Here is a 14895-nt window from a genome sequence, read left to right on the forward strand (position 1 = left end):
TGAATAATAAATACAGATCTCTGTTGTTCCTTCTTCTTTGAATATGCTGTTGTCTCCCTGGAAAATAATTTTTTATCTACTCATATATCCCTTCCTTGTATCACAATAACTCCCAAATGTCAAGAACTTTTACATGCTAGGTAGAGAATGAATAACAAAACAGCCATAGTACCTGCTTAAAAAGCTTTAATAACTTTCTAAGAGCTTTCCTAACTTCCTACCCTTACTCCCATTCCCTAAACCAACTTAGAAACATTTTCTAGTGCCATCCTTCCTCTTATACTATGTACCCCATTATATTGTATATGTAAAGTAAATAGAAAAATGTAAATAAGTATAAAGTGTAATAGATTCAACAAAGTAGAAAGAGATGACTGGGGGAACGTGACAATGTGGATATAACGGCCATGGGGATTTTGTAACTTAGATCAGGATCCTCTTAAGTGATCTTATTTGGATACTCTCATTTTGAAGTGTGAAACACACAGGGTAATAAACATTGGGAAAGCATTAAAAATCCCACAAAAGAAATTACATTATGTTTTATTAGAGTTTAAAAATAATCTGATTATGTCTTGAAAAATCAATAACATTGTATTTTTCTTAATAATACTCTTGTGTCTTGGAATAGTGAGCCATATTTACTGTTATTTTTCCACATAAGCAGAAAAAAATAAAGCCATGAGGGTGTGTATTGGAGATGTCTGCAGTTGAGTCAATCCTCTAAAGAGTACAGAGTTGATTTATAACTCCATTTGATCCATTTGCTTTACTGATGGTCTTTTCTCTTTCAATCCAGCATGGTAAAGATCTGTCAAAGAAAACAAATGACTCAGACTGCATGTGCTGTGTCGGTGTACAGTTTATCTGTCGTCCTTCATGTTCTTCCCTTATGCACATCTGACAATGTCTCTCAAGGTTAGCAAAAGAGTGAGCATACACTGCTGAGCAAATTGGAAATAAAAACAGAAATGTTTTTTTGGAGAAAGTGCAGCAAAGAAGCCATCTCCTGCCTCCTGCCCCAATTGATGATGTCTTTAAGATTTTCCTTTTTGTCTTCTTCATCTCTCAACTCATTAACTTTGTCATTGGCATAGCCAAGATGATTTTTTTCTTTTTTCTTTCTTTCTTTTTTGGTTGGAGATGGGGTTACACTTTGTCGCCTAGGCTAGAGTGCAGTGGTGTGATCAGAGCTCACACCACTCACACTAGTGGGGAGTAGTCCTACAGAGGCTGAGGCTGAAATGATCCTCCCACTTCAGCTGCTGGAGTAGCTAGGACTACAGGGATGCATACCAGGTCCAGCTAATTTGGTTTTTGTAGAGAGGAGATCTGGCTGTGTTGCCAGACTTTTTATGGTTGAATTTTCATGTTTCTATAAACAATAATGATGGTGATGGTGATCTGGTGGCTTTGTCAAAGGTCAAGAAAGTTCCAGGACTGTTGAGTAAGAAACTGCATGTCTTGTTTGGGTCATTCACAGCTGACAGATGAGCAAACCACAAGCAAAGGAAATGAAAAAGACATCTGCTGGGAAATTCTGTAAAAGAGAGGATCAATTTTTTGTGGGATAAAGCATTCTTACAATTTTGGACACCTCACTAAGAAAAGAGGAACATAAAGTAACAAAGAAATTGTATGAAAAGTGTTTATAAAATGAAGAAAAGAAATAGGAAAAATTGCAAATATAAAAGTGCTGATGGATACCACAAACATCACAAAATTCAGAAAAATAACAGTATTCATATTAATAAACACTATCTTCTTTTCCATTATGTAACCCCAATTGTAGATGCTATAGGGCACTTTTATATATAGAAAATAAGTCTGGCCCTGCAGGTTCACATCATGATACTAGGTAAACTGCATGGTAAGCAGTTAAGAATAGAACTAACAGTCATTGCTATACTTAACCATTACTTAGCTATTCACAAAAAGACTGCAAAGTTCATAAACTCTCACTAAACCCAAATAAAATGTATTCCCATTTCGATTTCCCCTTCTCTATATACTAAAGTTGCCACAGGCTACTCGAATGCCCCCTTACAGGAGGCAGAGTATGCCAAGGGGTTGCAGTGGAAAGGGCAACAGATGGAAATGATGTGGTTAAAATGTATTACAATTGAATCTTTTACAAAGGCATAGAAACATGTTGATGATGATTCTGGAAGAGGACCTGGAAGGAGCCCCAGCAGGTGAGGAGCCCTGAGGCTAAAGATTCGTCAGCTTTATAGTAAATCCAACTGATGTACTAGGCGTATGTATCAAGGAACTTGACTACAAAAATTCAGTAAATGTTTTGAGAACCTGTACTAGACAAATTGGGGGGATTTATGATGCACAGGGTATGGTGGAAGGGAACCTATTTATTTATACTTTCATCTTGGGATTTTTATCTATGTGAATATATTACCCGTTCAAAAAATAAGTAAATATTTTTAAATAGAAATTTTAAAAGAAACCAATGAGACATAGTTCCTACTCCCAGTTTGATAAGCTTTCTCAAATTGTGCAGGGTTGAAAGAAGTAAAAATAACAGAGAGGTTCAAGAACCCTCAGGAATGAACCAAGATATATGAGAATACCTATGAGAATATCTATATCTATGAGAATATCTATGAAACTATTGGAGCATTCAATTCAGACTTAATTCTGAGCAGAAAGGAAGAAGAATGAAACGCATAGAGTAGAAGAGTAGGCAGGCAGAGCCATTGTGGCATTAGAAGCTTGGTCCAGTCACAAAAGTCCATTTATAAACTCTGGTGCAGAATGAGGGTCAAGCCATCTCATATGCTAAGTAGGAATTCAGACACTGGAAGGCCAGGCAAGGCCCAGTTGAATGGGCTGGACCAACGTGACCAGAGGGGGAAGTCTGCCTTTAAGCAAACTCTCACATGCCCCTGCTTACCATGCACTCACTAAACAAGCCAAGTGGTCCATTATTTGTCTTGTCTAGGAGGTAGCCTCACACCATAGGTGTGTGACAAACTTCCTCCTTTAGCCCTTTATGAGCTCCTGAACTACACTTATGTGAACGTAATAAAATAATTGTCATTTTAAGCTGCTACAGTTGGGCAATTTGTTACACAGCACAGTAGCCAGAACTCTATACTTCATCCATTTATTTTCAAAGCAAGATATTAAGAATGTTGAGTATAAATTATTTTGAACCAAGTTAGAACATTTTTGTCCAAAGGTCTGGAGGAATTCCCTTAGTGTGTTATGACATGTTGTTAGATGAGTGGATAGATAAGTAACACAGCCCTCAGAGAGTAGCAGTTGCTGTAACCTCCAAGAAGCAGAGTGTATGCCAGTCCTCCTGTACAACTGCATTAGAACCATGCTGAGCTCCCAGGGCCTCGGCAGCCTTGCTGTGCCCTCTTACCTCTAACCTATGTGCGTGCTATCCCTTTTGCCAGGAAGTGTGCTTTCTCCTTTCTCCTACAGCTTCTTGTGTACTATTTCCTTTCTTCTATGTTTCATTTCTTCGATCACTTCTGTCCTCTCATCACCACCTTCTTCTTTATCTAAATCTACTTGGCACCGCTTCCTCTAGCAAACATTCTGTATCCAGCTCCACACAGGGTAAGTGCGCTTAGCTTCTCTAATTTTATAGCCCCCTACTTTTCTCTTTGTGAGCAATCATCACTTGCATGTTAACTGCATATCTGCATATCTCTTTCACAAAATTATAAAATCCCTGAGGATAGGGACAAAGTCTATTTTATTGTGGTACTACCAAAGCTCTAACATGCACCTAGAATTTAGCTCATAGTGTGTGCTCAATATTTACTGACTAAAAGGATGAATGAACTATAATGTGCCCTTTAATACTGCAGGGATTCACTTAAGTGACCCTTTAGCCCACTTCATTTTTTTGTTAGTATGCAGCATTATGGACTAAATAATTGCGTGTCCCTCTCCCCGTCACCCCACTACAAATTCACACATTGAAATCTTAACCTTCAATGCAATGGTGTTGAAAGTTATAGCCTTTGAGAGATAATTAGATTATGAGGGGGGAGCCCCCTTAAATGGGGTTAGCCCCCTTATAAAGAAAGATATCAGAGAGTTCACTTGCTCTCTTTCTACAATCGGAATATACAACAAGAAGTCAGCAGTCTGCAACCAGAAGAGGGTCCTCTCCAGAATCTGATCATGCTGTCACTCTGATGTTGGACTTCCAACCTTCAAAAAACTGTGAAAAATAAATTTTTATTTAAATGATATAGTTTATAGCATCTTGTTATAACACCCCAAGCTAAGACAGTGTATATTGACCAAATGGGACTGAACCATTATTCCATTCTCAGAGAAGACGAGAAACCATTCTGTGAACAAATACCAAGACTTGGGCCCGTGAAAGCTACTGGATAATCTTTATATTGACATGGTTCCTGATATTTTATGACCAACTATAATGGGCTGATAATAAAGTGATACCCCCAATTCTGTTGGAAGTAGTATAACTTCAGAAGGATCTGCCCACACTATCCTTCAGGATGCTTTTAAATTAAGCCTAGGCCAGTGTGGGCCATGCCCTGCCTATCTCCACAATTTAGTCCTTCAGGTGGCTATGGTAAAGGAGAAGTCCTGGCCTACAAAAGCACGGCCACGCTGACTCTGATTGAGGCTAGGCAAGGCTGCACAGCAGCATGGGAAGGATGCAATCCTTAGTCAAACTACCTGGTCCAATTTTTGCTCAGCAACATATTTCCCATGGACTGGGGAAGCTGTACTCATTGATTGCTATGGTCTGAATGTTTGTGTTCTCTCCAAATTCATAGGCTGAAACTTAGTCACCAAAGTAATGGTGTTGGTAGGTGGGACATTCTGGAAGTGATTAAGTCATAAGGGTAGAACCCTAGGAAATGGGATTTGTTCCCTTATAAAAGAGGCCCAAGTGAGCTCTTTCAATTCTTCCATCATCTGAGGTCACCACTAAAAGGCATCATCTATGAACAAGGTAATGGGTCCTTACCAGGCACCAACTCTGCTGCTACCTTGATCGTGAACTCCTTAGCTTCTAGAACGATGAGAAATCAAGTTCTGTTGCGTCTAAGCTACCCAGTTTATTACATTTTGTTATAGACTGAAAACAGATGAAAAAAAATGATAAAATGAAGAAAATGGTCATAGCTACATCACTAGAATGTTCTTGAGATACATTAGCTGATAAATGGGTAAAATGTAAAGACTTAATGAGGTATAGATAAGACATGGTAAAAACATTAGTAAATGTTGAAGGACATGATCTCTATTAATACAGCAAATAAGTGGCTCAGCCATTTACCTATAGCCTTGAGCCAGTCACTTTATCATCTTTGCACCTTTCTGCTCAAATGCAAAATGGAGGTAAAAGTTGTATCTACCTATATAGGTTAATAAATGTAAAATGCTTAACCTAGAAACTAGCATGCACTAAATTTTCCTTAAAGATGAATGAAACACTGGTATGTATTCTTAAATGCCCTTTGAAAGTTTAGGAAGGTTTTGTTTGTTTGTAAGAATTCAAAGAGGCTTCATGATGAGGGAGGTATGTTGTCTGTGTTTTGTTTTATTTTATTATTTTATTTAGTTAGTTATTTATTGTGTGAGACAGCCTTGTTATCCAGGCTGCAGTGCAGTGGTGCTATCTTGGCTCACTGCAACTTCCACCTCCCGGATGCAAGTGATTCTCCTGCCTCAGCCTCCCGAGTAGCTGGAATTACAGGAGTGTACCACCACACATAGCTAATTTTTGTATTTTTAGTAGAGACTGGCCATGCTGGTCTTAAACTCCTGGCTTCAAGTGATCTGCCCGACCTGGTCTCCCAAAGTGTTGAGTTTACAGGCGTGAGCCACCATGCCCGGCCTGTTGTCTTTGTTTTAAAATGTAGGTTGCATTTGTACATAGAAAGATGAGGAGAAAAATCTAGGAAATTTTTTCTAACCTAGAGAATTAAACAGGTACACTTTGCCGGCCGGCACCATGGAATATGGTAGACAAGAAGCATTAGGGGTGGAAGGAAGAGAGAGGTAATCTGAAGACTTTTGGTCAGTCCAACCCTTGGCATTTCATAGACTGGGACCCATAGAGGCAATATAGAAACTGAACCAGACCTTTATTCTGGAGAAATTTCCAGTAGATAATTAAAATTCAGTTTTTACTGCTTGGTCTAGTCTGTAAAAAGAAAAAAGAAAAAAAAGAAACAGTTTTGAAATTGTTCATCAAATGATCTGCTCCAATTATCTTTACAATTGGAAAGATAATTACATTTTCTAAATCAAGGTCTCTCTCTCTCTCTCTCTCTCACACACACACACACACAATTTTACCTAGTAATTAATACAGAAATCCTATCCACCTTTTTGACTTTTCTACTCCACCCACATCCCCCCAATCCAGGTCAATTTCAGCCACTCCAAACAAAAAAACTAGCTGATAGAAGTGTAACTCAAACAAATTATTAACAACAACAGCAACAACAATAAGATAAATGTTTATTGCATATCCCAATAGGCTTAACCAGCATTAAAATGATAAAGAAAACCTCATTCTATCTCATTGTCTACAGTTCTACTCTAAAAACAAAATCTGATAAAGATAAGAAATATTTTTTAGAAAGTCAGTAAACAAACAAAAAGTCCCCTGGAGTGTATTAGAGTGTTTACCACTGGGAGAGAGCTGCCCTCTGAAGAATAAAGGCAAATTGCTGGCTTTTCTGAGCCTCATTGATGGAGAGAGAGAGGAAGAATTAAGACAGCTGCTCTTGTCTTAGTTGGACAAGCTGCTAACAGGAAACCGTGGGTGGTATGTCTGCTGAGTATGACTTCTCAGAAAAGTGGTTCCTCCAGTTTTCGGGTTCCTGGAGGCCACATGACAGGTTACTTCCTAGCAGTCATTCTGAAGACTTTGTGGTCAAGAGCAGCCCTGGCCCCCTATCCCTACTGCTACCTTACATTTCCTGTGCTTTGGGGCTTTTCACCTAATAAATGATTGTCCTTTGAGTAAAAACACACTCTCCCAAATGCCAAATATATTTTAGTGATGAACCAGTGCAGGAATGGCCCTTTGAAACTTAGAACAGTTCTCACTGAAAAATAGTACATTTCTATGACTTTAACCTAGGGTCTTCTATGCTGGTTTAGCTTAAATCCTCTGTTATCTCATTGTGGAAAACTCGCTTTTGTAGAGTTCCTCTAACTTTCTGCAAAAGCTTCAAATATTTGTTGTTTTTAGTCTTCCTTGTCCATAGAGTCTGACTATGAAAATGGAAAGAATCTTAGGGATTTTTAAGGTAGTCTAGCAGCTTAGACTAGTCCAGATTTGACTTCCCCAAGCAACATAATTCAGAGAGTTTTTCAAATAAATGATGCTATAGTCCTATCCGGGCATCGCCCCAGGAGACAAGTGTCAGAGGTCCCTCAGACTTCTAGACCCAGACTCTTTGCACTTACTGCAAAGCCTTACTGTCTCCAGAACACTTCCTTTCTGCTCTCCCTCTCCATATTGTATTAGGATTCTCTTATTCCTACCAACATCCTATCTCCTTCATGCCCATCAAGTCTTGCTAGTAGGAAGGCTGAGATCAGTCACTTATGGCTCAGTCTGAATTTGAATCCCTATACTCTCTGTAAGGAAGGAGAAGATTTGCTCCTGACTTGGATAATTTTAGATTCTTATTTATATGACCAAGAAGAGAAGACTAAGAGGAAGCCTCAAAATTAAACCACAAAAACATTTGCTCACTTGGTCCAAACATAAGGCAGATATTGAATATGGTGAAACATGGGCTGGAGAGAGTTGGAAAATCCTCTCCTCCCTATGCCCTGGGTCCCTCCTCAGCTGGGACAGCCAAGTTGTTTCCAGATGACAGCAAACCAGTCTTGACACCCTGTTCTCATGACACACTCAGGTCCTTCACTGTTTCTGTTTATTCCTGACTATCTTTATGCCAGTTGGAAATCCTGCTGCCGCAGAAACTAAAAATGACTCAAAAGTACTCCCTCTCTTTCTTCCAAAAGGGTGTCTCTGCACAGCCTGTTCTGTGACCATCACGTGACTCCACATTTGCTCATCTGTTCTTATCTGCCATCAAGTCCTGTAGGTCTTTCTCTGGAATCCTCTCCCCAACTCATTGCTCTTTCTCGTCTTTCCACAGCCTTGTTCTGAGACAGAGGGTGGGAATTTCTCATCCCAAATGCCTTATCTGGGCTTGCAGAAGTTAGTCCAAAGACAGATTGTGAAATCTTCATTTTCAGTTCTTGGCCTTCCATCCCCTTTGAGACCCTTCTTCCAGTAGGAAAATTATGTAGGCACAATATGTATGCACACAAGTATTCTCTTATGTGAGTTTTGGTGTTACTAATTTAGCCACACAGTATGACCTAAGAAGGACAGGAATTAAGCCCTAAATATTTCCTCATCATCTGTAAAATATTTTTCTCCATTTCCAATATAATGTCCTAGTTTAGGCCTTCATCATTTTTTTTTACCTGAAACTGGTTTCCTGAGCAGCCTCCGTGCTTCTCACCTGCCTTTAGCCTCTTCTTTCTCCATATGTCACACTACCACTGCTGTAATCTACCAAAAATGCAAGTATGACTATTAGTGAATCCCCTGATTAAATGCCTTAGCACCTGTAGGATACAATTTAAGACCCCTAGCAAGATATTCTACTTCCTCGGGAGTTGTCTCCTGCTCTACCCCAAGTTGCACTTCAGGCAACAGGGACTGTATACACCTGATAGTACTTCTTGACCACTCCATGCTGAGCCTCTACTTCTCCTGGATCCTCCTCCTAGAATGGCATTCCCTTGGTTCTTTCCTGCAAAATTTATATTCATCTCCACTCTGGCATCATTTAATTCTGAAAAAAAAATTTTACGTAGACCCATAACATCCTACATGTAATTCCTTTATAATATTTGCCACTTCATGTTTTTATTAAAATGTTTTCAGTTATTTTTCTATTCACAAAGTGCATTTATAGCAGATGATTTGAAAAATACAGAAAAATATGAAAAAAGACAAAGGAAATTATTCAGAGAGAAATATACGAACATTTTGAGGTATATTTTCCAATGTTTGGTTCTAAGTATATAGTCACATTTTTCTCTATCTTGTTCTCTTTCACACAACACACCTATATAAACACAAATGTAGGTATGCTAAATCTTATATATTTTGCAACTACTTTTATATTTTACTTAAAAATATGAGTGTTGTTAGCCTTAAGCTTAAGAGAGTAAGCTCTTGGAGGAACAACGTGTGTGTGTGTGTGTGTGTGCGTGTGTTTGTGTGTGTGTGTAGGTATGTGCGTGAGAGAATGTGTAAAACAAACACATAAAAACATCTAGCTGAGTGAATAGTATATAATAGACTCTGATTATTCATTGAACTAATTTATTAACAACAGTGAAAGAGACACGGGAGAAAGAAAGAATATGGGATAAGCTGGAGCATGTGGAAGGTAAAAAGAGATGAAGAGAAGACAGCCCACCATTTGGAAAGTATTTATGACTTTTAAAGTTTTTATGTACCCTATAGTTGATCCTCACAATAGCCTTCTATTTTATTTTATTTTATTTTATTTTTAATAGAGACAGGGTATTACTATGTTGCCGAGGCTGGTGTTGAGCTTCTGGGTTTAAGTAATTCTCCTGCCTTGCCATCCCAAACTGCTGGGATTACAGGCATGAACCACTGTGCCTGGCCACGATTGCCTTCTGAAGTACCTAAAGGAATTTTTTGCAAATCAGGAAAGTGAAACTCAGAGAGGTTAAGTGACTTGCCCCAGGTTGTGCACTTTATAAGTGGCAGAACTAGTTTTTCAAATTCATAAACTATGTACTTACATTACTTTACACAGCTTCTGGAGAAAAAAGGCAGCAACATGATCCCTACCGAGGTCTGGGAGCCTGAAGTGGTATCCACACTGCCTGGCCTGGTACCTGGCACAGGGTACTAAAACAGTGATTGTCGAGCACAACTAAAAAGCAGAAGAGAGAAAGAACAAACAGTAGACAATAGTGAGTATACAGGGTAAGACACCACAATCCACTTTTCTCTATCCTCACCATGCTCATTTGATCTGAAAAAGCCTCCTAAATGATCTGCCTCCTGCCATTCAACACCCTTTTCATCCATCTTCCATAAACACAAATTGATCATGACAAATGATGTATTGGTTCCCTTTGCTCTTGGGAGAATATTCAGAATATTCTCCTAGCTTAAAATGTTCTTCATGATGGAACACTTCTTTTCCATCTTGATAGCTCATTTTTATTTCTCTTGTACATGCCACTCAGGCATATTCAACACCTCTAAATCCCCAAAAGTACTGAAACATTCTTTTCCCTGCTCTTCCTGGATAACCGTTATTTTGATAATTTTTTTTACTAATTGTTCTTAGTTTTCTATTGCTGTGTGACAAATTACCACAAACGTAGCAGTTTTTAACAGCATGAATTTATCTCACAATTTCTATAGGTTAGAAGTCTGGCACAATGTGGTTGGTTTATCTTGTCAAAGTCTCATTAGGCTAAAATCCAGGTAGTATCCAGGACTGCAGCTCTCATCTGGGGCTTATGGTCTTCTTCCATACTCACTGGATATTGGCAGAATTCAGTGTCTCATGGCTGTGGGACTGTGGTCCCTATTTCCTTGCTGTATGGTCCTCTTTCTCTTCAAGCCAACAATGGTGCCTTAATAATCCTTGTGCTTGGACTCTGATTTCTGCTTCTGCCTTCTGTTTTAAAGATTCATGTGATTACATTAGGCACATCTGGATAATCAAAGATACTCTCTCAATTTTAAGGTCAATTGCTTTGTAACATTACATCTACAAAATCTTTTTGCCATTTAATGTAACCTATTCATGGACATAAACATCAGAGAGTGAAGTCCACAGGGAGCCAACATTCTGCCTGTCACAATGATAGCCTCAAATTTGGCTTAGGGGCCCTTATTATAAAATTCATGCTCATTTATTTCTATGCCTCCATTTCTAGAGTATAAGTGTCATGATGTCAGTGACTATGTCTACCGCACAAATCTGATGTGTTGGAGCTGGCTAGTACTAGCTAACAAGTGCCTATTATTAAATTTTCAGGAATTTTTCAATCTGTTTGTTAAACACAGCTATTATTTAAAAAACAAATTATATTCTCAAAAGGTAATAAATGCTCTAATTCATTATCTGTTTATTCTCATAGTGTTTACTATGATTTATTCTCTTGAAGTTATTTTCCCTGATTCAGTCTCTATGGTGGAAATACTATCTATTGATGGACTATTGCACATCTTTTCAACTTTCTGTTCAGTGCCATTATTAGGTTGGTGCAAAAGTAATTACAGTTTTTGCCATTACAATACATTATGCTGGTAGCCTGAAATTGACAATATTGGGTGTATTTATACTAAATAAATCAGCACCACTAGTTGACATCTTGATGTATTATTTATTTGATTGTTTAGACTTAAGAAAATGATGGTGAAAATGTTAACAGCACAGATTAAGCTTAAAGCAGGTCATGTGTATAGCCATTACACAAAAACTTAAAGAAATATTATTCTTCCAGTATCTAAAACCTATATTCAGCAAAGAAGCAGGTCATGATATTGACAAACAAAGGAAGTTACAATTTACTGCATGATTTTACTTTAATCTTAGTTATTAATACAAAAAAAATCAAGTAACATTCTTATGTGAACTATATTCATTCACCAGATACAACCATAGCTTGGCTAAAAATGCAATAGTTTAGCAAAAAAAAAAAAAAAAAAACTATGGAAACAAAATGGCTACATTAAATTTAAAATAAAGAGTAAATTGTACACTATACATTCTTTACATCAATGTTTTATATTAAAAAATATACGCTTATGTATGTGTGCATAAACATACATTTTTACACCATCAAGAAACATTTGCCAGCCCACCACTGAATGCACTGAATATACCCCTAGAGCTCATCACAATGCTTAGCACATACGGGGTGCTCAGTAAATGTTTAATGAATGAATGAATAGAAGCCATGGTCTACATAATTGACCAGAGAACACAGGCTGGGTGGAAAGGGAATAGAGGTCAGAAAAGAAGCAACAGTTTGGGGAAGTTGAGAGGATTCCAAGAACTAGAGGTCAGTTGAGAATTTCTATAAGATTCCACAGAAGTTATAAAGTGGGAGACCAAAAAATAATTAAAGGAGCTCTGACAAGACAAAGCATCCTAGGAATTAGAGAAAGCTAGGAACTAATCACGTGCAAGACCCTGTGCTGTTAGTCCACTTTGAGTTAATACTTTACAGTCCTCACAAAACCTTCATTTATCCTCATTTTATGGGCAAAGAAACTAGGTAATTAAGGTTAATCAACTTGCCCAGACTCAGTCAGGTAGTAGTAGACGGTAGAGGCCAGAGTGTTCTAAACCCAAAGCCTGCACTCTTGAGGGCTACACCAAATGGAAGCGGGAACAAGGCTATGAGGAGTTGTAATGCAAGAACTTACTACTCACAGTGTGTTCTAAGGAACAGAAGAGGGGGTTTTGTTAGAATGTTGATTTTCAAGCCCTACCCCTGATCTACTGAATCAAATCTGTCTTTTTTTTTTTCTGTCTTTTACAAGATATACTGGAAATGCCTATGCACCTTGACTTTGAAAACCACTAGTTTAGGAGGCAGTTGTATCAGCAGGTAACCACATTGCAGATGGTCACTAAAGTCAAAGAAGTAAAGAAGTACTATAACGTATATTGTAAGACTGAACTTGCCCAAGTAAAGTGAGGGTGCTCCTTCTAGCATGTGGTATATTAAATCACCTAGAGACCTTTGTAAAATATCAGGGCATTAGCAAATTTAAAGTGATTTCGATATATAACCAAGGTTGAGAACTTATCAGGAGCATTAATTAGCCATGCCATTCCTCTCAGATGTGAACAGTAGCCCCTACTTATCAAAACAAACAACGAAGCAAATGTCTGTGGATCTGACTTGAGAGGCTGAAGCATCTCCTCCCCAGGATATAATCACTCTTATGCCTCACAGTGGTTTTCTAGCCTTGCTCTTTACACAATAACCCTGCCTTCCAACCCCAGAAACAGACTGGATCATAGGATTTCACATTTCATGTGCCCCTCACCTGGCACTCCCTCTTTTCTCCTTGCCACCAGGCCACATCCTTTCCTTCCACCAGCCCACATTTATTTCTAGACCTAAAATGATTCCTTAATGTCAGCCTTTTATTTTGCTCACATGACATCACACCACTCACCAGGATTAAATTGTACCAAAGATCCTTGGAAACAAATTCTACAAAATAAATAGAATTTAGGGAGGGTACACAGTTCTGTTTGTTCAAATCAAGTATTCTCCTTAAAAAAAAAAAAAAAAATGCCACTAAAGCTAGTTTCCTCTATCTGGATCCTCTGCTGTGCAGTAACAATACAAAGCCCACAGAAGAGGGCTGAGTTCCTTCCCACATGCACTGCTTTTTCTCCAGTAATAGATTGTATTCTGGTTGACTGCCAGGCAACAATAGTCGACTCATGCTGGTCGGCTCTCAACACAGGTCTCTGAAGAAGAGGGGGAAAAGGGCAAATTGATGCTTCTAGTTTTCTCTCAATAATCCCTCCCCAGGGCTCAGGTTCACATGTGGACTTCTGTTACTAACCTTGTTTGATCTCTTTAAAGAGGTCCCTTGTCTCCATTTGGATGACATGAAGACTCATAAGAACAACAATAGGAACACTTAAGAGCTTCTTGTCACATGATAAACAGTCTGATTAGATCTTCTGGTTTAGTGACTTCCTCTTCGCTCTCACCAGCTACTGAAAGTGTGGCCAGTCACTTTGATTGGGGATGTAATTGATTCTTTGGACTTTGCTCCATTCTTAACAGTATTCCAATACTGTAACTAGATAGTGGGCTATATAGACTGAAAAATGGTTTTGCTAAGCGTAATGGGAATTGTTTCCAAGTTATCCTTTCATTGTAAGAATTCACTAAGGCATGCAAACCAATTTCATTTATTTCTTCTTCTGTTTCTCAGAAAAGGGCCTTTATTAGCAGGGTGGTGGTGGGGAGGATGGTGATAGCTTATATAAATTCCAGAAAACAAGGGATGGAGATGAAAGATGTTTAAAACAAGCAAATCAAAACAGTCTCTAAGAAGGAAGTCAAGTAAAATTCTTTTTGACATTTGAAAAGCTTTAGTTCTGATTTACGCCCACACTTGTACTCTGTTACTTAAAATTCCCTGCATTTAGCTTATACCTTCTAGGAGCATAGATACTCATCTCCATTCATTGATTCATGCATACATACATTTAATCACTATTTCATTCATTTATTCAGTAACATTTATTGGATATTTCATAGAAACGAAGGGCTCAGCATAAACAAAAATAAGACATGTTCCCCAACCTCAAGTAGCTCAGAATCTAAAGAAGCAGATAATTTCTAAATTGTCTAAAACTTATACAGGTGCTAAAATGTAAATCTCTGGAAAATACAGTGGGAATGCAGCAAATATCATGATCAACTCTGTAGGGGCAGCAGTAGCAGGGTGGAACTTTTTTCTTAGTAAAGAAAGAAGAAAATTCCGGAAAAGAAAAAAAAAAAGAGCTTCAGAACCAATTTTCTATAATCAAAATAGGGGTGCTCAGATTTTGTCTAGTGCTATCTTTTATATGAAACTCATATGTCAATTGGGGTAAGCCTTCTGCTTAAGCTAAGGCTACTCAGAACTCCCAGGCCATAGGCAAAGCCTTTTCTAAGAGTTCTATGAATCTCTGGAGGATCTGGGTTTCTATTATTACTTCTAGTTCTGAGCTCCTGCTCCCATAAATCAGTTCTATTTATGAATTATTTCATCTTCCTTGAATGTTGCCCCTGACTTACACCACTTGCACT

The 14895-nt window shown here is 38.3% G+C and overlaps 1 long non-coding RNA gene across 1 annotated transcript; it reads right to left on the reverse strand.

Moving 5' to 3' along the window:
• Nucleotides 1-603: 603 nt before the first annotated feature.
• Nucleotides 604-4192, reverse strand: LOC105509300. Its single transcript, XR_001001414.1, has 2 exons — nucleotides 3964-4192; nucleotides 604-811 (listed from the first exon to the last, which is right to left on the reverse strand). It is a non-coding gene; the product is annotated as an uncharacterized LOC105509300 (long non-coding RNA).
• Nucleotides 4193-14895: the final 10703 nt, after the last annotated feature.

The sequence above is a fragment of the Colobus angolensis genome, unplaced genomic scaffold (assembly GCF_000951035.1).
Source record: "Colobus angolensis palliatus isolate OR3802 unplaced genomic scaffold, Cang.pa_1.0 Scaffold174, whole genome shotgun sequence".
In the NCBI taxonomy this organism is placed as follows: domain Eukaryota; kingdom Metazoa; phylum Chordata; class Mammalia; order Primates; family Cercopithecidae; genus Colobus; species Colobus angolensis.